Source organism: Schistocerca americana, chromosome 8 (assembly GCF_021461395.2).
Source record: "Schistocerca americana isolate TAMUIC-IGC-003095 chromosome 8, iqSchAmer2.1, whole genome shotgun sequence".
NCBI classification, from domain to species: Eukaryota; Metazoa; Arthropoda; class Insecta; order Orthoptera; family Acrididae; genus Schistocerca; species Schistocerca americana.
In genome coordinates this window covers 289,419,866-289,443,570 of record NC_060126.1, presented here as the reverse complement: position 1 = coordinate 289,443,570, position 23,705 = coordinate 289,419,866, and the positions used below count along the sequence as shown (strand labels likewise).

The window sequence follows — 23,705 nt, the reverse complement described above, 5'->3', positions numbered from 1 at the left end:
TATTGAAAGGTCAGTGCAAAGCCAAAATTTTATCTAATTATGTGATATTTACGTATTAATATTATCTTTTATTTTTGTCTGTATTTTTGTGGACGAATTTGGTGGTATTTTCACCACCAATGCTGGCAAAAACACCATCAAATTCTGGCCCGTGGAGGAAGGGCATACGAAAGGTGGCTACACTGAGCCACAGCGCCAGAGATTGCGTCAAAGAGTTTTATTCCGCCGCCTCCACTGGCAGTGCTTGTCGAGGACTCGTAGTAGGCAGTGCTTGCTGAGATGTCGTAGTGAAGAGTGCCTTTCGAGAACTGGTAGCAGTAGAGAGTGCTTGCTGAGATGTCGTAGTGAAAAGTTCTTGTCGAGAAGTCGCAGTGGAGAGTGCTTGTTCCATGTTTTATGCAGTTGTTTGATGGGCTAGACAGCAGATGTTGTTCGAATGGAGATATTGTAATGATCAGAGTGCTTTTCGTCAATATATATGAAGGTAACAAAATTCTCTGTTTTTTTTTCATTATTTTAATGTAAATAATGCGTCATTACAGGTTCAGTCAACAAAGCATCTGGCTTGTGTTCTTGTATTAGAGTGTAATTCTGGTTTTCTTGCGCAATTATAGTATTTCTATTTTTTTAATTACTTCAGTATAAATGGTATTTAAAATTTCTTGTCTTGTTGAAGAAGAACCGTGCCAGATGTGTACGTTGAATCACACTCCCACACAGAGAACAATTACACTTGTGTTTTGGTTTCGTAGGTTTTATAGTTGCTGGGGACTTAATTAATTGATTGTGTTAACGGAAATTTTCTATCATTCTTTGTTGTTGTCCTATGCAGTCAGGCTGCGTACAAAAACTGGTCAGGGCCAACCGTTTACGAGACTTCGTAATCGGACAGACAGTTACGAAAAATTAAAAAGTATTTGCATTTCATATCTTTATAATTAAGCCCCCAAAGGTAACAAAACTCGTTTTTTTTTCATTATGTCAATGTCTTGAATAATTCGACATTACAGGTTCAGTCAACAAAGCATCTGGCTTGTGTTCTTGTATTAGAGTGCAATTCTGGTTTTCTAGCGCAATTATAGTAGTTCTATTTATACCATAATTGCGCAAGAAAACCAGAATTACACTCTAATACACGAACACAAGCCAGATACTGCATGAGGGCTTAATTATTATAATGCAAATAATTTTTATTTTTCGTAGTTGTAAGTCCAATTACGAAGTCTCGTAAACGGTTGGCCCTGACTAGTTTTTTTACGCAATCTGACTGCATAGAACAACAACAAAGAATGAAATGAAATTTCCGTTAACACAATTAATTAATTAAGTTCCCAGCAACTATAAAACCTACGAAACCAAAACACAAGTATAACTGTTCTGTGTGTGGAAGTATGACTCAACGTACACATCTGGCACGGTTCTTCTTCAATAAGACAAGAAATTTCAAATACCATTTATACTGAAGTGATAAAAAAAATTAGAAATACTATAATTGCGCAAGAAAACCAGAATTACACTCTAATACAAGAACACAAGCCAGATGCTTTGTTGACTGAACCTGTAATGACGCATTGTTCAGGACATTGAAATAATGAGAAAAAAAAGAAAAGGAGTTTTGTTACCTTCATATATATTGACGAAAAGCACTCTGATCATTACAATATCTCCATTAGAACAACATCTGCTGTCTAGCCCATCAAACAACTGCATAAAACATGGAAAAAGCACTCACTACTACGACATCTCGACAAGCACTCCCTACTACGACCTCTCGACAAGAACTGACTACTGCCACATCTCGACAAGAACTCTTCACTACGGCATATCAGCAAACACTGCCTACCACGAGTCCTCGACAAGCAATGCCAGTGGAGGCGGCGAAATAAAACTCTTTGGCGCAATCTCTGGCGCTGTGGCTCAGTGTAGCCACCTTTCATATGCCCTTCCTCCACGGGCCAGAATTTGATGGTATTTTTGCCAGCATTGGTGGTGAAAATACCACCAAATTCGTCCACAAAAATTCAGACAAAAATAAAAGATAATATTAATACATAAATATCACATAATTAGATAAAATTTTGGCTTTGCACTGACCTTTCAATAACCTAATATATAAAATACGGTAAGCAATACAAATTCTTTCATACATACGACTTTACATAATAGTTTACACAATACACAAAAAAATCAGTTTATACAAATGTCCACATAAAAAGCTTTTAATTATTCAAAAAAAACAAGTAGTTGATAGTTCCAGCAGTAGCACCCAGCAATGGCCAACAGGTGCAAACAGCAAGAAGTAACATCATTTCAGTAGAAACAGTTTCAACAGTGGCACCCAGCAATGTTGAGTAGGAACAGACACTGACAAGTGACATCATTTCAATAGAAGCAGTTCCATCAGTTGCACCCAGCAATGTTGAACAGGTGCAGACAGCAACAAGTGACAACATTTCAGTAGAAGCAGTTCCATCTGTGGCACCCAGTAATGTTGAACAGGTGCAGACAGCAAGAAGTAACATCTCATCACTGGTTGAGCAGTTCCAACAGTGGCACCCAGTAATGTTGAGCACGTGCAGACACCAACAAGTGACATTATTTCAATAGATGCAGTCCATCAGTGGCACCCAGTAATGTTGAACAGGTGCAGACACCAAGTGACATCATTTCAGTAGAAGCAGTCCATCAGTGGCACCCAGCAATGTTGAACAGGTGCAGACACCAACAAGTGACATCATTTCAGAAGAAGCAGTTCCATTAGTGGCACCCAGCAATGTTGAACAGGTGGAGACACCAACAAGTGACATCATTCAGCAGAAGCAGTTCCATTAGTGGCACCCAGCAATGTTGAACAGGTGCAGACACCAACAAGTGACATTATTTCAGCAGAAACAGTTCCATTAGTGGCACCCAGCAATGTTGAGCAGGTGCAGACACCAACAAGTGACATTATTTCAGTAGAAGCAGTTCCATCTGTGGCATTGATCAGGTGCAGACAGCAACAAGTGACATCATTCAGCAGAAACAGTTCCATTACTGGCACCCAGCAATGTTGAACAAGTGCAGACCCCAACAAGTGACATTATATCAGTAGAAGCAGTCCATTAGTGGCACCCAGCAATGTTGAACAGGTGCAGACACCAACAAGTGACATCATTCAGCAGAAGCAGTTCCATTAGTGGCACCCAGCAATGTTGAACAAGTGCAGACACCAAAAGGTGACATCTTTTCAGTAGAAGCAGTCCATCAGTGGCACCCAGCATTGTTGAACAGGTGCAGACAGCAGTCCATAATATTCACTATCACTAATCACACTGTTCATCAGACTTTATCAGCAGAAATTAAACATGTCCTAGTGGCACCAATCATGTAGAAAAAGTGCAAGTAACAGTCCATAATATTCACTATCACTAATCACACTGTTCATCAGAGTTTAGAAGCAGAAATTAAACATGTCCTCGTGGCACCAATCATGTAGAAAAAGTGCAAGTAACAGTCCATAATATTCACTATCACTAATCACACAGTTCATCAGCAGAAATTAAACATTTCTAAGTGGCACCCATTAAGTTGAACAAGTGCAGGTAACAGTCCATAATATTCACCATCACTAATCAGACAGTTCAGGCATGAACAATAGTTTGAATGCACACACAATTGCTTTTACAAAATTATTATCAATGCTTTTACACTAAACATACAAATTATAATAAACACACAAATTATATCAGATAATTGTCATCTTAACTATTACAAATGCACAAATATCAGTAACCCTATAATATTTATGAGTGTCAGTGCAAGCCACCACAAACAAGTAAAATAATATTTAGGAGATAGGTCGGTACCAATTTGGGATTGGGAAAGGAAAACACACAAAACACACTCACTTATCTTTCATCCACATTAAGTACTACTGTGTAATTGAATAGTGTTAACTGTGTAAATGCAATTCTGTCAAAATTTGATGTTCATCATGTGTATCAAGTAGTAGTGGCAGCAATGTATTACTGTCAATACTAGTTAGTCAACGTCATAGTCATCATGTCAAGACCAATGTTTGCCAAGCCAGATCAAAATGTACGGTTGCTGAACAACTGTCAGTGTGCCAAGATATGCAAATGCTTCCTCTCTCCAAAAAAAAAAAAAATGTACTGCTTGGGTGATTTAACAAGGTGTGTGTGTAGACAATCTTCCTTCTACTTGAGTGTTCTAGTCTGCCATCTTCATCCTCCATATAGACCAACAAAAAAAAAAAATATGCTCCTCACTTACTTTACCTCTTATCCACCAAAACTCCAATAATCATCAGCATCACATAATCTCAATACTTCAATACTACCTCTTATGTCGATACATATAAATCTTATCATCAATATCATTTACCTTTCCTCTTGTCCACCAAAACTCCAATAATCATCAACTTCATATAATCTCAATACCTCAATAATACCTCTTCAATACATCGATACATATACACCTTATTACCAATATCATTTCACTTCCATAACAACTCTTTCCTCTAGTCAGTCTCCTCGAACAAGTACAGATAAAATTCTAATGCAAACTTCAATTCATCATCCCATGCAATCCGAAGACACAATGTCCACTCACAACCTCTGTGTGGTCCACCTGACCCATATCTTCTACTCATTATGAATTATAAAACACATGTTGGTTACCTTGTCCATCATTAAATAAAAGAAATGCATACATGACCTCTAACAGACTTTAGTTCGAATAACTCTCAGTAATCAAGTACGATTATGGAGTGTGAATGATCATAATATTTCACAGTGTGTACACCACTTCAAGAATCATGGCAGAAGCAAACATGTGGAGTATTTTTTGTGTCAAGTGTCACTTGCTATTTCAATTGCTCACGAAGAATGCAGTGTTAAACTGTCAATGGTCTAACCCTAGTGTTGGTATTTCATGTCGTTAGCTTCCTTCCTATTAGCATAAATTTATACAGCTTTCATAAAACCTCCTGCTCATGTGACTTCAATGAAGTTTCTTGTACTAATGTCGTTCGTCGAATTATAGCAGTTCATTTTCATATCTTAAAAATATAAGGCACTGAGCGTAAGCAAAACATGCAACAGCGCGTAAATATACCAGTAGAGAACAGAATGTCAACAAGTGGATGCAGCACAATTCCTACAACGAGGCTCTGCCAAGCAAACAATCTGTAATTAACACCATAGTGTGACCTAAACTCTATGTTCGTACACAGTATATCAGCATTTCTATATACCAAATTAAAGAGTAGTTATGACAACAAACAGAAATGTATAAATATGCAATCCATAAGCAAGGCAGCAAATATATGTCTTACACAATAAACGGGTCGTTAGCATCACATCAGCATAAGCAAATACATGTTCATATGTAATCTTAATAAGTAAACATGAAGGCGCAAGCAGATAAATCACAAAGTGTAACTTACATACATAACCATATCAGCACAATTAATCATGTGACAATTACAATTTAAATAAATAAGCACAGCAGGCACATAATAAAAAGAATATGACGTCAGTGAAAAAGCATAGCAGCCAAGCGATGCATAATATATATATAAATAACAACCCTGTTCATTAATCAATCATTGTCAAAATCAGTTAATGTACGCAAGCACGTCGCTTCACAAGTAAATTCATAGAACATGAAATTTAGCACAAAGTATGAATCACGTAATCACGAGCAGCAAATTACGTCTAAAGTACGTACCTAAGTGGAAATATGTTACCTGAAAAATAATTTCAATTCATAGTTCCCAATTAAGTTTATTAGTTTCTTCTTCGAAATTACATTCTTCCTGAAATTTTCTCGATAGCAAGTCGTCTTAACGTCGGACACACACAGAATTAACCTGAAGTTCTTAAATATTTTATAGAACCGTATCCTGAAAAATACTGAACGTTAATAACATAATTCATTAAGTCACTATAGCTTTATACTGAATTTAATCGGAGGAATTAGACTGTGTATTTGTTTACGGCTGTCAGTGCATTCGCACTAAGCGCTCGATCAGCTGTAGGCGCGTGACGTAGGAAGTAATTGTTTGCGGTCAACGACTGCCTTGTGCGGCGCGCAGACTTGACTGTTGCTCTAAGTATGTGCCGCCGCCGGAACACGGCGCGGTATCCTTGTATTCTCCGTGTGTTTACGTACAACTGTTAGTTTCTCACAAGTATGTCATTCCACAAAAATTTTAACGTTTGATATGTGATGTATTCCCTTAGAGCGTCGAGATTTAAGAGTTTCTACTTCAACAGTGTTATCATTAATAATTTTGCCAATTCTATATGGACCGTTATAAAGCAGAAAAAATTTGCGACACAAGCCTTTTCCTTTGTGAGACAAACGGTGAGACTTAAATAACACTTTTTGACCAACTAACAAGGTTTTTAAACGACCAGGACGCTTAGCTGATTTCTCTCTTCTAGCAGCCGCAGATGCAATATTTCGTAGAGCCAGGTTGACAACTTCAGAATGCCGCAGTTTCCGTGTAGGTGGAAAAGGAACGATTTCAGAAATGCGATTTGTCGGTGCTTTGTTTTTTAATATCAGTATTGGCGGTAAAGAAGTTGAGTCATTAGGAAGTTCATTCAGAATGTTTTGAAAAATATGAAGATACTGATCCCAAGTTCTGTGATTCTGATGACAATAAAGTCGACACAATTTATTGATTTCCTTCATCCATCTCTCTGAAGCGTTAGATTGAGGGTGAAAAAGTGAAATGAAAATTGGTTTAATTTTACGACGCCGTAGAGTGCGAAGCCAAATTTTAGAACGAAACTGTGATCCATTATCTGATATAACCTTATCAACATGACCCACTTCTTTAAGAAAATGTTTAATGAAAGCATTAGATACTGAACAAGCTGTTGCTTTGCGTAAAGGTGTAAAACACACATATTTTGATGTCAATTCCACTGCTACCAAAATGTATGCAAAACCATTAGTAGAACGAACCACTGAACCGAACAAATCGACTGCAGCCATGTCCTTTAATTTCGCTAAGGTACAGTAAGTCCAAACGGTAATTTCCGGTATCACTTTTGGGTAAAATAGTCATATCCGGTTATTCTTAAACGATTCTCTAGATAGATTGATAGTCGAAGAGTTGTTTTGACAGATGCAAAGAATAGTAAAAGAGTAGGCAGCGGTGCAGAAAACTAAAAGGGAAATAGCACCACTACAGCTCGGGGCCCTATGCACGCTACGGCACATATTCACTTAGTGTAGTGAATCCCCTGAGGACTTTAATAGCCGCACATATATTCTAGTTTGTGACTTAGTGGCCAATTTGGTGGAAGTGCGTACATAAATTGATCTAACCATGAACATGGATGTATGTCATTCTTAGAATTGCGAAATATCTTAATCTTCCGAACAGTTAAGGAGTGTTTATAGTCAAAGTTTTCTCCTCGTGGCGACAAAGACCTACCGCGTCTGTCCCAGTCCAAATGTCGATTATTGTCAAGTTCACACGCCTGGCGCTCTCTTGTTGCATCCCGTAAATGAAACAAATTATTTTCTTCAAAGCCCTCTGCTATCTGTGATTCTAAATTTCTTCCGCTGTCTTTTCCTACGATTTCGCCTTCAATTTGTTTGACTTGCTTTCGTAATGCCTCAACTTCCCTTTTAATGCACTCATTAAATTTACCCTTATTTTCAACATGCTTATTTATGTTCTGGTACTCTTCGGTTTCTGCAAATGGCAATGGTGCTGTATCATCTGAATCTCTGTCCCCATTTAAACTAAGACTTGTCAATTTATCTGAAATCTCCTCAACTCTTTCCGATAAATCACCTATTTGTTCTTTCTGTTTATTTACATCTTCCGTAAGTGTCGCGACTCGGGTTTCAGCATTAACACATTTAGTAGTTAACTGTTCATACTGTTGTGTTAGGTTATTTAATCTGTCATTTGGTACGGATTCCTCGATTCACTCAAATATTTCTTCCTTATCGTGTGCACGTTGTAAATTTAACTCTAAAAATTTTTGTACTATCACGCGATCTCTTTCTTCCTGTTCTCTATCCTGTTCCCTTTGTCTAATCTCTACTGCAACTAATCTATTATTGTGAGAATTCAAAATCGGTTGTACTTCTTCTCTAATTTCTTTCTTTAATTCATCTTTCATATTTTTGAAACATGTCCCTATTCGTGAATCTAACCATGTTTCCATTGTTTCCATCTCTGTTTTAATTGTTCCTATTTGTGATCCCATTGTTTTTAATTCAGATCCCAACTGTGATCCCAGTGAGTCTAACCGTGTTTCCATTGTTCCCATATCTGGCTTGTGTTCTTGTATTAGAGTGTAATTCTGGTTTTCTTGCGCAATTATAGTATTTCTATTTTTTTTAATTACTTCAGTATAAATGGTATTTAAAATTTCTTGCCTTGTTGAAGAAGAACCGTGTACGTTGAATCACACTCCCACACACAGAACAATTACACATGTGTTTTGGTTTCGTAGGTTTTATAGTTGCTGGGGACTTAATTAATTAATTGTGTTAACGGAAATTTCATTTCGTTCTTTGTTGTTGTTCTATGCAGTCAGATTGCATACAAAAACTGGTCAGGGCCAACCGTTTACGAGACTTCGTAATTGGACATACAACTACGAAAAATAAAAATTATTTGCGTTATAATAATTAAGCCCCCATGCAGTGTCTACCGATCACATAGTGATAGTTTTTTTCTTTATTGTGATTTCATTTCCCTGCCCCCATATAGGCAGGGGAGGGCTGGCAGCGGCACTGTCCGTCGCTCTTCAGCCAAGTGACATTACAAAAAATTAAAAGAGGGGACTGATATCTGGTTATCGCAGGACAGAGCGGATCAGGTTGTGGAAAGGGGCCAAGATCAATTACTGTTAGTTATACAAGAACACACAACTTTATTCCTCAAACCAATGCACAGTTTTCTCTTTAAAACAATAAAGATCAATTCACGGCTGAGGGCCCAAGTAACTACTCCAGAATTATTTTAAATGATTCCTTTTAAAACGCCAGGATTTAGAGCAATTGCTGAAGGCCTCACTTAAGGAAAATTGCAATATCTTCTCAGCTGAAGGTCGAAGTAATATCGCAGATCAGCTAAGGAAATTCTTGTTCCAGTAATCGCGAAAAGTTCGTTTTTGTTTACATTTTGCGGGGTTTGCCTTACCTCCCGTATGTGCATATTTAGCGTTGTACAGCAATCTTAAGTGCATTTACTACAGATTAACCGATTAAATACGTTCATTAGTGTGCTCTTCAAGCTTGCCATTTAAGGTTTTTCTTTTATTTGCGTATTCTTACAGTAATCTCAAAAAGTTCTTTTTGGTTACATTCGGCTGTTTAGGCCTAATTTTTGAACGTGCATATTTAGCGTTATACCACAAATTTAAGTGCATTTGCTAATAGTTCACTTATATATTAGTTTCCCAAACATATTTGGTGTCCTTTTACATCTGTATTTAATATATTATTGTTATCACTTAGTAAATCTCTTAACTAATATCTAAACTACCATGGATACTATGTGTGTGAGCTGCAGTAGGAAAGTTAGTTCAGGGGTTTTGTGCAGCTGTTGTGATAGGTGGTTTCATTGACGTGGGGATTGGGGAAGCAAACGAGAATCTTCCATTCTTTTGCAGGGTTTGCTGAAGAGATAGGAGTATAGCTGAAGAGGAGGAGAAAATTAAAGCCCTTCAGGCTGATTTGGACAGAGCGAGGGAGGAGCTAAAGTGGTTAAGGGGGGAGGAAGGTAAACAGCGGTGGGAAGTGGTAGCTGGGAACAGAGGCCACAGAAAGAGAACAGTGTCTGACAGTTTCCCAATTGGCACAACCAATAGATTTGTCTTGCTACCACAATTAAGTAAGGAAGAGACTCCAGTAGAAGTAGATGTAGTTAAGATGCAACAGAGTCTCATCAGAAAACCAACTGTTTCAAAAAAAGTATAAAGTAAGAGGAAAGTTCGGTTGCTAGGTAGCAGCCATAGAAGAGGTGTGGTCCAGATGTTGCAGGAAAAATTAGGTGACAGGTACCAGGTCACAAACTTTTTCAAGCCAAGTGCATGCCTTAGCCAGGTGGTAGAGGATATAGGTTTCTTGTGCAAGGGTTTCTCAAAGCAGGATCATGTGATGACAGTGGATAGAGTGGGAAACAGTATTGATAGGGATCACGACTACAGTATTGAGTGTGACCTGGTGAAAATAGCCTCTGCAACGACCCATACCAATGTTGGGCTGGTGCCTGCTTTCGTCCAGCATGATCAGCCCCAATTGAAACGCTCTGTCAGGAGATTAAATATGGAGTTGTATCAGTTGCGTAGGGTGGCCACTCTGTCAGACATTGGATTGGTTCCTGTCGAGGTTATTGACAGAGGGGATTTAACAAGGCATGGCCTACATCTCAATAGGGAAGGGTAAACTGGTAGGGTTGTTAGCGAAATCCATAAGGGGGGGACACTAGTACTCATGGATGCACCTCTTTTTTAGACTAATATCAGTGTCCAATGAGAAGTTCAGGCAGGTAGGTGCTAAAGAGATCGAAAACTCACAAGATTCTCACAACAGCAAAGTAAATAATAATGTTACCACATTTAACCAAAATATTGTTGGATTAAAGAAAAAAGTAGATTCTTCCAAAAGTAAAGTAAAAAATAATGTCACCATTTTTCACCAAAATATTTCGGGATTGAAGAATAAAGAAGATGAGCTCCTGGTTTGCTTTGATGACACTGAATCTGATAATGTAATAGATATACTATGCCTGTCTGAGCATCACATTGTGTCTGATATGGAAAAGGTAAATATATGTGGTTATAAACTAGCTGCACATATGAGTAGAGAGAATAAGGTAAGAGGAAGAGTTGCCATATATGTTAAAAGTTATCACTGTGTAAAAAGCTTAGATACAAAAAAGTTTTGTCTAGAGAAACATACAGAAGCATGTGCCTGTCAACTTGAACTGAAGGAGGACTATTTTATAATTGTATATAGGTCCCCTTCAGGAAACTTTCATTTACTCTTGGAAAACTTGGATGCCCTGTTGTGCTGTCTGTCAAATAGGGGAAAGCAAATTATTATTTGTGGGGACTTCGATGTTGATTCCCTGGAAGAGTGTAATAGCAAGAATGACCTGGAAGTCTTCCTCGGTTCTTTCAATTTGACACCTGTCATTAATATTTCTACTCGGGTAGTAAAGGACAGCAGAACATTGATAGATAACACCTCTATAGACCAAGATAAGTTTAAAAACATAAATTCTTGTCCTGTTGAGAATGGCCTTTCTCAGCTAGTTACAGTATATGACATAGCGCCATACATTAATTCAAAACTACCCTCAGAAGTTGTGCGTTCAATTAATGACTCAACAATTAGAAATTTCAGGGAAAATCTTCAGAAGTTAGACTGGGATGAGGTGTACAAGGAATGCGATGCTAATTTAAAATATAACTTATTTCATGATACACTTGTAAGAGAATTTGAAAACTGTTTCCCCAAGAAAGTAGTTAAATCTAATTATAAGAAACAATGCAAAAAACCTTGGCTCACTAAAGGTATAAACATATCTTGTAACCAAACAGGGAACTGTATCTAACAACAAGAAAGAGTAATGACCTAGAAACAGCCAAATATTATAAAAACTACTGTACTACATTAAAAAGGTTGTTAAAAAGTCCAGAAGGATGTGCATCATGTCTGAGATTAATACCTCTGATAACAAAATCAAATCAACTTGGAATATTATTACAAGGGAGACAGGGCAACCAAGAGTACAGGATGACGGCATTACCATCAGAGTAAATGGAAACTTGACAAACAAAAAGTCGGAAGTTGAAAACATTTTGAATAATCATTTTTTAAATGTTGGAGAGAAAATAGGGTCTAAATGCTCATTAGAAGAAGCAAGGCAGTTAATGAAGAGGACTTACCCACAAAAATTGATACAACTGAAATTCCACACTCCTCTCCTTCTGAAATTAGGAAGGTAATAAACTCTCTCAAGAATAAAAGCTCACATGGAATTGATGGCATTTCCAGCAGGATAATAAAAGTTTTTCCCAAGAGATAAGTGGATTCTTAGCCACATATGTAATAGCTCTCTGAAGCAGGGTATTTTCCCAGATAGACTGAAGTATGGCATTGTTAAACCACAGCATAAAAAAGGGGATACATCTGATGTCAACAACTACTGCCCAATCTCTCTTCTGACTGCCTTATCCAAAATTCTTGAAAAAGTAGTGTATTGTACAGTAGCTTCACGCCTTTGCAAAAATAAAGTTTTAACTAAATGTCAGTTTGGTTTCCAGAAAGGCTTTTCAACGGTAAATGCTATACATACTTTGACTAATGAAATGTTAAACGCTCTGAGTAACTGGAAGTCATCCGTTGGGATTTTTTGTGGTCTCTAAAAGGCTTTTGATTGTGTAAATCATGGAATACTTCTAGATAAGCTCAAGTACTGTGGTATAAATGGGACAGACCTCAAATGGTTTAAATCATACCTAACTGGAAGAGTGCAGAAAGTTGAAATAAGCAGTTCACATAATATGCAAAAAACTGATTTCTTAAACTGGGGAACAATCAAGAATGGGGTGCCACAAGATTCAATCTTGGGTCCTCTGCTGTTCTTGATATATATTAATGACTTGCCATTTTATATTCACGAAGATGCAAAGCTGATAGTTTTTGCCGATGATACAAGTATGGCCATCACACCCAACGGACGAGAATTAACTGATTAAATTGTAAACGATGATTTTTGGAAAATCATTAAGTAGTTCTCTGCAAATGGGTTCTCACTGTTGTTGTTGTGGTCTTCAGTCCTGAGACTGGTTTGATGCAGCTCTCCATGCTACTCTATCCTGTGCAAGCTTCTTCATCTCCCAGTACCTACTGCAACCTACATCCTTCTGAATCTGCTTAGTGTATTGATCTCTTGGTCTCCCTCTACGATTTTTACCCTCCACGCTGCCCTCCAATGCTAAATTTGTGATCCCTTGATGCCTCAAAACATGTCCTACCAACCGATCCCTTCTTCTAGTCAAGTTGTGCCACAAACTTCTCTTCTCTCCAATCCTATTCAATACCTCCTCATTAGTTACGTGATCTACCCACCTTATCTTCAGCATTCTTCTGTAGCACCACATTTCGAAAGCTTCTATTCTCTTCTTGTCCAAACTGGTTATCGTCCATGTTTCACTTCCATACATGGCTACACTCCATACAAATACTTAAATCTATACTCGATGTTAACAAATTTCTCTTCTTCAGGAACGATTTCCTTGCCATTGCCAGTCTACATTTTATATCCTCTCTACTTCGACCATCGTCAGTTATTTTACTCCCTAAATAGCAAAACTCCTTTACTACTTTAAGTGTCTCATTTCCTAATCTAATCCCCTCAGCATCACCCGATTTAATTTGACTACATTCCACTATCCTCGTTTTGCTGTTGTTGATGTTCATCTTATATCCTCCTTTCAAGACACTGTCCATTCCGTTCAACAGCTCTTCCAAGTCCTTTGCTGTCTCTGACAGAATTACAATGTCATCGGCGAACCTCAAAGTTTTACTTCTTCTCCATGAATTTTAATACCTACTCCGAATTTTTCTTTTGTTTCCTTTACTGCTTCCTCAATATACAGATTGAATAACATCGGGGAGAGGCTACAACCCTGTCTCACTCCTTTCCCAACCACTGCTTCCCTTTCATGCCCCTCGACTCTTATAACTGCCATCTGGTTTCTGTACAAATTGTAAATAGCCTTCGCTCCCTGTATTTTACCCCTGCCACCTTCAGAATTTGAAAGAGAGTATTCCAGTTAACGTTGTCAAAAGCTTTCTCTAAGTCTACAAATGCTAGAAACGTAGGTTTGCCTTTTCTTAATCTTTCTTCTAAGATAAGTCGTAAGGTTAGTATTGCCTCACGTGTTCCAACATTTCTACGGAATCCAAACTGATCTTCCCCGAGGTCCGCTTCTACCAGTTTTTCCATTCGTCTGTAAAGAATTCGCGTTAGTATTTTGCAGCTGTGACTTATTAAACTGATAGTTCGGTAATTTTCACATCTGTTAACACCTGCTTTCTTTGGGATTGGAATTATTATATTCTTCTTGAAGTCTGTGGGTATTTCGCCTGTCTCACACATCTTGCTCACCAGATGGTAGAGTTTTGTCATGACTGGCTCTCCCAAGGCCATTAGTAGTTCTAATGGAATATTGTCTACTCCCGGGGCCTTGTTTCGACTCGGGTCTTTCAGTGCTCTGTCAAACTCTTCACGCAGTATCTTATCTCCCATTTCATCCTCATCTACATCCCCTTCCATTTCCATAATATTGTCCTCAAGTACATCGCCCTGGTATAAACCCTCTATATACTCCTTCCACCTTTCTGCCTTCCCTTCTTTGCTTAGAACTGGGTTGCCATCTGAGCTCTTGATATTCATACAAGTGGTTCTCTTCTCTCCAAAGGTCTCTTTAATTCTCCTGTAGGCGGTATCTATCTTACCCCTAGTGAGACAAGCCTCTAAATCCTTACATTTGTCCTCTAGCCATCCCTGCTTAGCCATTTTGCACTTCCTGTCGATCTCATTTTTGAGACGTTTGTATTCCTTTTTGCCTGCTTCATCTGCTGCATTTTTATATTTTCTCCTTTCATCAATTAAATTCAATATTTCTTCTGTTACCCAAGGATTTCTATTAGCCCTCGTCTTTTTACCTACTTGATCCTCTGCTGCTTTCACTACTTCATCCCTCAGAGCTACCCATTCTTCTTCTACTGTATTTCTTCCCCCATTCCTGTCAATTGTTCCCTTATGCTCTCCCTGAAACTCTGTACAACCTCTGGTTCTTTCAGTTTATCCAGGTCCCATCTCCTTAAATTCCCGCCTTTTTGCAGTTTCTTCAGTTTCAATCTGCAGCTCATAACCAATAGATTGTGGTCAGAATCCACATCTGCCCCTGGAAATGTCTTACAATTTAAAACCTGGTTCCTAAATCTCTGTCTTACCATTATGTAATCTATCTGATACCTTTTAGTATCTCCAGTATTCTTCCAGGTATACAACCTTCTTTCATGATTCTTGAACCAAGTGTCAGCTATGATTAAGTTATGCTCTGTGCAAAATTCTACAAGGTGGCTGCCTCTTTCATTTCTTACCCCCAATCCATATTCACCTACTATGTTTCCTTCTCTCCCTTTTCCTGCTGACGAATTCCAGTCACCCATGACTATTAAATTTTCGTCTCCCTTCACTACCTGAATAATGTCTTTTATCTCGTCATACATGTCATCAATTTCTTCATCATCTGCAGAGCTAGTTGGCATATAAACTTGCACTACTGTAGTAGGCATGGGCTTTGTGTCTATCTTGGCCACAATTATGCGTTCACTATGCTGTTTGTAGTAGCTTACCCGCATTCCTATTTTTTTATTCATTATTAAACGTACTCCTGCATTACCCCTATTTGATTTTGTATTTATAACCCTGTAATCACCTGACCAAAAGTCTTGTTCCTCCTGCCACCGAACTTCACTAATTCCCACTATATCTAACTTTAAGCTATCCATTTCCCTTTTTAAATTTTCTAACCTACCTGCCCGATTAAGGGATCTGACATTCCACGCTCCGATCCGTAGAATGCCAGTTTTCTCTGTCCTGATAACGACGTCCTCTTGAGTAGTCCCTGCCCGGACATCCGAATGGGGGACTATTTTACCTCCGGAATATTTTACCCAAGAGGACGCCATCATCATTTAATCATACAGTAAAGCTGTATGTCCTCGGGAGAAATTACGGCTGTAGTTTCCCCTTGCTTTCAGCCGTTCGCAGTACCAGCACAGCAAGGCCTTTTTGGTTAATGTTACAAGGTCAGATCAGTCAATCATCCAGACTGTTGCCCCTGCAACTACTGAAAAGGCTGCTGCCCCTCTTCAGGAACCACATGTTTGTCTGGCCTCTCAGCAGATACCCCTCTGTTGTGGTTGTACCTACGGTACGGCCATCTGTATCACTGAGGCATGCAAGCCTCCCCACCAACGGCAAGGTCCATGGTTCATGGGGGGGGGGGGGGGGGGTTCTCACTAAACTTTGACAAATTATTTCCATACAGTAAATGGAATGACACCATTAATAAATATAGACTTAGATCAGAAATCGGTAGCTGAGGTAGAATATTCAAAATTTCTAGGTGTATGAATTAATGAGGGTTTGAAATGGTAAAAACACACTGAAAATCTGCTGAAACGTTTGAGTTCAGCTACATATGCTATTAGGGTCACTGCAATTTTTGGCGATATACATCTCAGTAAATTAGCTTACCACGCCTAGTTTCATTCTTTGCTTTCGTATGGCATCATATTCTGGGGTAAGTCATCATTGAGTAAAAGAGTGTTCATTGCACAAAAGCGCATAATCAGAATAATTGCCAGAGGTCATCCAAGATCATCATGCAAACACTTATTTAAAGGGCTAGGGATCTTCACTGTAGCCTAACAATATATATATATATATATATTTACTTATGAAATTTGTTATTAACAATCCGAACGAATTCAAAAGTAATAGCAGTGTACATGGCTACAACACTAGGAGAAAGGATGATCTTCACTACTCAAGGTTAAATCTAACTTTGGCTTAGAAGGGGGTAAATTATACTGCCACAAAAGTCTTTGGCACTTACTTAATAGCATCGAAGGTCTGACATATAGCCATATAGCATTTAAAAGGAAATTAAAAATATTTCTGAATGGCAACTCCTTTTACTCATTAGATGAATTTTTGGATGTAGTAAGTGGGTCATTTCCCCACCTCCACCCCAAAAAAACTAAGTGCCATGTAGTATTTTGTGTAATGGAATATCTTGTATAGACACCTTTTATTAACCTGAAACATTCCACATCATTACAAAGTGTATTCATGACCTATAGAACAAGTACTAATGTAATCTAAACTAATCTTTAAAAGCCAAGCAGTTACAAATTTTGACTAAAGGCCGTATTAAGGAAAATTCAAATTAATTCTTTCACTGAAAGATCTATAAATTTTTTTTTAACACAATAAAAGAGAGGCTTTAAGGATACAATTTTACACAGTAGAACAGAAAAACATCTTAAGAAAACTTGAAGTATCTTGTCGGCTGAAGGCCCAAACAATTACTCAGAAATAAAGACAATCTTAAGATAAACTTTTACAGAACACGGCTGAAGGCTGTTTTAAGAATTCAAGATAATTAAAGAGAAACATTACAGACAAAGATTTACACACAATAGCTGAAAGCCACAGATTTTAATACAAATGCGGCTGAAGGCCTAAATGTGAACAAACAAGAATTTCAAATAGAACATGGCTGAAGGCCTAATTTTAAAATAGTTGACATGAAGTTCGGCTGAAGGCCATATACTAAACATAAAACAGACAATATTAATACATCGCTGAAGGCCTGCCACAGTACCTGGGACCAAATAAAACGACAATCACAAACAATAAACAGTGGTGCTCAGAAGTGTTCGAAGAGTCGGGCTGGGAGGAAACTCTAACAACAGTTTAGGTGAGACAGGCAGCCAAGTGTAATAATAAACAATCGGGTGGCAACACCACCCAGGGATGGCTGAAGAACCAACCAACAACCTAATCAATTCCCTTCCCCCCAACCAACAGCACAACAACCGAAAATGACTCCCTCACTGCTCTGTCGCAACTGACCGACTCCCTACTCCAGTATGCAGACAACCTTCATATGCCCAATGAAAATCACAGAAGCACACACAGTTCCATGTAAACACTTGCACCAAGAAATCTGACAATCCTAAAAACCGATCACCGTGGAACAACAAGGAGAAATGACGTCACACACACAGAGTTTTCATAAGCAGGCAGCGACCAAATACACATCATCCAATGAGACGACCGACCGAATGATCAACCAAGGTCTTCCCCCTCAAGTTCTGAGTGTCGGCAACGGTCAGGCTAGTCTTGGCTGTCTGGAGTTCACTGCAGCTCTAACCTGACTCAACTCGATGTCTGTTTGGAACTCAGGGACATGGCGACCCAGGCACACTGCCTCGCACCCAACCATGCAGAGGGAACACTTGCCCATTGGCCACCTGACATCTCTGCACAAGGACGGAACCAACCCACGTCCAGCAAGATGACCAGCTGACAAGGCCCAGAAATGGTCAAAAGACCAAATACACATCGGACGATGAGGCGACCAACCGAACGACCAACCAAAGGTCGTCCCACTCCAATCTCCTTCCATCAGACAGTTCATTTGTGTCGCCAGCGGTCAGCGAGCACTGGCTGCCCGCACCTCACTGGCACTCCATCCCTGACTTCACTGCTGGTCCATCCCCCGACTGCCTCCACTACTGGTCCATCCGCAACTCAGACGCACAACGTCCCGTAGACACTAGCTCAGACCCAACCATGCAGAGGGATCCCTTGCCCATTGGGAAACCGACATCTCTGCACAAGGCAGGAGCTGACAAAAGCCCCCCATGATGATCAATTGAAGGAGCCAGAGGCGATTGGAAGACCAAATACACGTCGCCCGATGAGGCGATCAACCGAACAACCAACCAACGGTCGTTCCCTCTACAATCTCCTTCCGTCGGACAGTGGATGTGTGCCGCCAGCGGTCGGCGAGTACTGGTTGTCCGGACCTCACTGACGCTCCGTCCCCACTTCACTGCTGCTGTGTCCCGACTGAGTTCCCAACTCAACTCCAGACAGACGACGACCTGGAAATACTATCGGTCGCTCCAGTGGTGGTACGACAGTGCACCTATCGACAAGCGCTGCTGCTGCCACTCACGGGCAAGTAAAGCATGAAGTTAGTGACGCCAGTAAATAGAATAAGAAAACGAGGCGGCAGTACTGTAAGAAAATATGACAAACAATTAACGGAATGAACAGGAGCCGCACACGGCTCACAAAATATACATAAAATAAGGACGAAAAAAGGGCGATATAAAAACATAGTACATGGTGACAATGGAAGTTAGAGTATACATTGACACGAGGACATTCATTGGGGGACATTGAAAAAAGTTGATATAAAGTTAAAAGAACACAGTTGGCAATTTGTGGGGGCACTTAAAATACACTGGAGTCACACACACAAGTTAAAAGTTGGCCACAGTATAAAAACACGCAGATTGAGATACACTTAAAAAACCACTGTAAGTCATGGAGCACACCCAAAGAATAAAAACTGCCAGGAGGGACCTGCTGAGGGATGAGATGCCGGAGAGGAGGGAAAATAGTAGAAAGGAAGGTGAATTGGGGGGGGGGGGGCTGGCTCTGAGCACTATGGGACTTAACATCTACGGTCATCAGTCCCCTAGAACTTAGAACTACTTAAACCTAACTAACCTAAGGACAGCACACAACACCCAGCCATCACGAGGCAGAGAAAATCCCTGACCCCGCCGGGAATCGAACCCGGGAACCCGGGCGTGGGAAGCTAGAACGCTACCGCACGACCACGAGATGCGGGCGTGAATTGGGGGGGGGGGGGGGGGGCTGGACGGGGTGGGAGGAAAAGAGAAAAGGGACTTGGGGGGCGCACCAAGAGGCAAGAGACGGGTGGTACAGGAGATGGAAGGCAAGTCAGAAGGGAGTACAGAAACACAGAAGGGGGGCAAAGGAAAGGGAATGGGTGTAGGAGGGAGGAAAACCGCTCACGGGGAGGGAAAAGGAGGGGAGAGGGAGCCCAGAGGAATAGAAGGGGGAAGGTGTGGTCATAGTAACAGCCTGAATAATTTCCTATGTTCTAAAAGTAGCATACTTGTATCCTGAGAGCAAATATAAACACTGATTCTAGAGTTGAAGACAACAGCACAAGTAAAACAGTGTACATAGTTTCGGTAGAGAAGATGTGTAGCGGACTGCAGAGTGTTCTGTGCATAAGCTAAGCTGCCTGAGCGTCGTGACCATTCAACTTCGTTTTCTGCCTGTCGACGACATGCCAGCCGCGGGATGTCACTATAATGCGAAAGAAAATACTTCCCAATTCTGTCCACATATTACATGAGATCTTACACACTTCCACATATTACATGAGATTTCCCAGACTTCTGTGAAGAACAAAATGAAAATGAATTGTTTCCTGACTAGTACAGAGATGTTAAAGGTTTTGCTGTATCAGTTCAAAAATGCTACGTGATCCGTATATTTACAGGCTGATCAGAGAAACAATACTGCTTTGCTTCTCTCAAGCTTCTCTCATAGATTCCGTTATTGTGTAAAACAACACCATGAGACACAGGAGAAATGGAATCGGTAAATTAGATACTGTGTTAGTCAAAGCGTTAAGTAGACGTAATTCACACACGAATGTGTTGTTAACAATGCAGACGTCACTTAAAATTTGAAAGCTTCAGCTCCGGCATGATAAAAATTACGAAACGACTACAAAATTAGCGGTAATCTTCATCTATAAATTCATATGAAAATGTGCAGGGGCATTTACTTTTTATTATGAAGTGCAATGCAGTTTTAGATATCTGAAGTTATGCGTTGCCTACCAGCATTTACGTTACTACTGCAAATGCCACAATATTCGCAGGTAGGGGAGTGTGCCTTATTTAGCTAGTGTACATAGGAACACACGATAGTTTTTGGTCATTATCTTAGTCTAGTGATCGGTTTTAGAACCACACGAAGGAATCCTATTAGGCTATCATAAACAGCTTCCTCCATTTTTACAGGTTTTTTTTTTTTGCTGTTAGGCATGAGTTTGTGTTTGTTCAGCATTTGTAAATTTGTCGCGTTGTACACTTTTAAACGCTGCATAATACCGGGTCTTTCAAAATTAATAACGGGGCTTCAAGACTTTGTACGTTTTATTACATTCAGTTTACAATTATAAACAGTACGTCAAATGAAAGAGCACTCAAAGAGCTTTTCTTAAAACGTTCGTCACATGGCACACATCGAGCTGATAGACGAGTTCTTCCCAAACCTTGATCAGTGTGTCTGCAGTAATTTTTGCAACAACTGATTCAATTATGTTGATCCTGTTAAGTCGGTGGTAGCGGAGACACGTACATATAATCCTTTTTTGGTACAGATCACATGGGGCCAGATCGGGTGAAAGTGGAGGCCATGTGAAACAATACGTCATGTGGTTCCTTTCGGCCAACCCAACGGTCGAGTACAACATAGTTTAACCAACAGCGTACTGAATTTTGCCGGCGACATGGCGCACTATCTTGCTGCCAAATAAGGTTTTTATTTTCTTTCAATTGAGTAGGGAGATATAGTTCTAGAGCATCAAGATAAGAAACACCAGCGACAGTTGCTTCGCGGAAAAAGAAAGGACCACGAACTTCGCGTCGGGATATGCCACGAAAACATTCAATTTAGGGGAGTTTCGTAGGAAGTGTACGATCTCTTGGGTATTTGCTAAACTCCAGATGCTCACATTACGGATATTCACATTTCCATTCAGATGAAATGTCGATACATCACTGGAGGCGACATGATCCAGAAAATCTTCATCCTTTTGCAGCAACATTTCGTTTGCAAAGTTGACACTTAAACTGCAGTCTATAGGCTTTAGAGTTTGTAGTAACTGTATACGATAAGGACATAATCGTAAGCGTCTTCTTAAAAGTCTCCACACAGGCATCACTGAAACTGAAAGACCCTCCCACTAGTTCAACACGCTCTTCAATCCCTCTAAGTTGTCCAACACACTTCCTTTTGCAAAGACAGCCGGTGTCTTCAAACTGATGGATTACAACGGAACTTAATATGGCACGCACATTTCTCTATAACAATAGATTCATACAGTATAACACAAAAAGCTTTCTATTTACTGATCGTCATCTTTGCAACTAGCCCTTTCTAATGGAAGACACAGGAAACAGTGCATACGCATACGCAACGATGTTTGATCAAATAACGTACAGGAATGCAGCCATGTGGCGTCGTCGACAACCACCGATATTTCATCAGAATCTTGCCCTACCATTTTCAAGGAGGAACTGCAGCAAGTAAGCTGCGTGCAAGAGAATTTAAAACCTCAGTTTTCAGAGGAACTCTGGCAAGATAACATTCGCATACACTATAAACACTAGTGCCATCACAAACCACAGATGAGTGACGTCAGATCGATAGTGAAAATAATAATCAATGGGCGAGGCAGCATTAACTCTGTCCGTCTGTTTTTTTACAAGGGAGAGAGCAAGTTTCATTCAGAGCAAAAACCACCGTCTCTATTTGTGAGGTTACTTCCTCAATAACACTACCCCAATAGCTAGAAGTTGTTATATTCCAGAGGATGACCGGTGCTAAGACAACGTTCTGCAATGGCGGATTTTCTCGGCTGTGTGCCGCTTATGCTCAGTCAGCGGTCCTTCGCAGTACCGATAGCGTGACCAGTATATGGCATGCCACAATTGCAAGGAATATGCTAGACACGCGGCTTCCGCAAACCTAGATCATCCTTTGTGGAACCTTGAAGGTCCCTGATCTTACATAGTGGTCGAGAAACGCACTTTATATTTCCGCGAAATACGACCAATTCTGTCTTAGTAGACTTTAGTGCCACCTCTATAATTAATCACTCACCTGGTGCACAGCTGGTCGAAAGCGTAACGAATTCTGACGAAAGGTGACTTCTAGATGGGCTAACGCCGCTGATAAACTCTCAGGGTCCAAGTTGACACGGGACCTGTGAACCAAGGTACGAAGTACACCTTCACGTTGAGGGAGATGGCGACGACTATCAGCCTGCGGATACAAGTCAGTGTGAATAGGCTTCCTATAGACGGCATGTCCCAAAGTAACATCAACTTTCCTCCTCACCAACACATCAAGGAAGAGAGACAGTCTTCCTTTTCCACCTGCATAGTGAAACAAATATTCGAGTGGATTGAACTCAGGTGTTCTAAAAATAGTTCAAATTCTCATTGACATGAGGCCACAAAAGAAAAGTATCGTCTACTTATCTAAAAATACACGCCGGTCTCAAAGCTGCCGTTCCTCGAAGACCTTCATAAACAAACTGGTAATAACAGATGACAACGGGATTCTCATCCAGCTCCATCCGTTGCTTGTAGTACTAGTCACTGAATAAAGAGTAAGTGGGAGCCAACAAATGGCGAAAGAGGTTCGAAAATTCAGCACCAACCCCATCATCAATAAAACGTAAAGGATAAAACAGAGGAACACAAGAGCAAGATTAAATCTAAACTTCAGTCTTTCAAATGCATTCCCTCTAATTGAAACAAGAAATCCATCGAGTTCTTAATGTGGTGCTCACACCGACCTATTTGCGGCTCAACAGAGTAGCAAGCCAAATTTTAGTAGACGATGTATCGGAGCACCAATGTTACTCACAATCGGAAGGAAAAGGAACCCTTTCCTTGTGGACCTTATGGAGGCCATGTAACCTAGGGGGGAGGTAGGAATTTCCCCTGCCCAGTGCTTACTTACTGCAGTTTTGCCTCGAAAATATCAGGGTGTGCTCCTGTCGAAACATTGGCGTTTGTCGATGTCACCCTGCTACGTTCTCGTAAGGTATGTGAGTATTGTATACCCAGAGAGAAACTCAGGTCTCACAAAGCTGTTTGAGCTGCTCTTTCATTTGATGTATTCTTTATAATTGTCAGTTGAGTGCAATTAATGCTGTAAAGCCTTAAAACCCTGATATTCGTTTTGAAACATCTAGTATATTACAGTTGTA

The 23,705-nt window shown here is 39.9% G+C and overlaps 1 protein-coding gene across 1 annotated transcript in view; it reads left to right on the top strand.

Annotated features, from left to right (window-relative positions):
* LOC124545773 (adult-specific cuticular protein ACP-20-like) overlaps positions 1-23,705 on the top strand; it is a 113,587-nt gene that overhangs the window by 65,807 nt on the left and 24,075 nt on the right. The window lies entirely within an intron of this gene.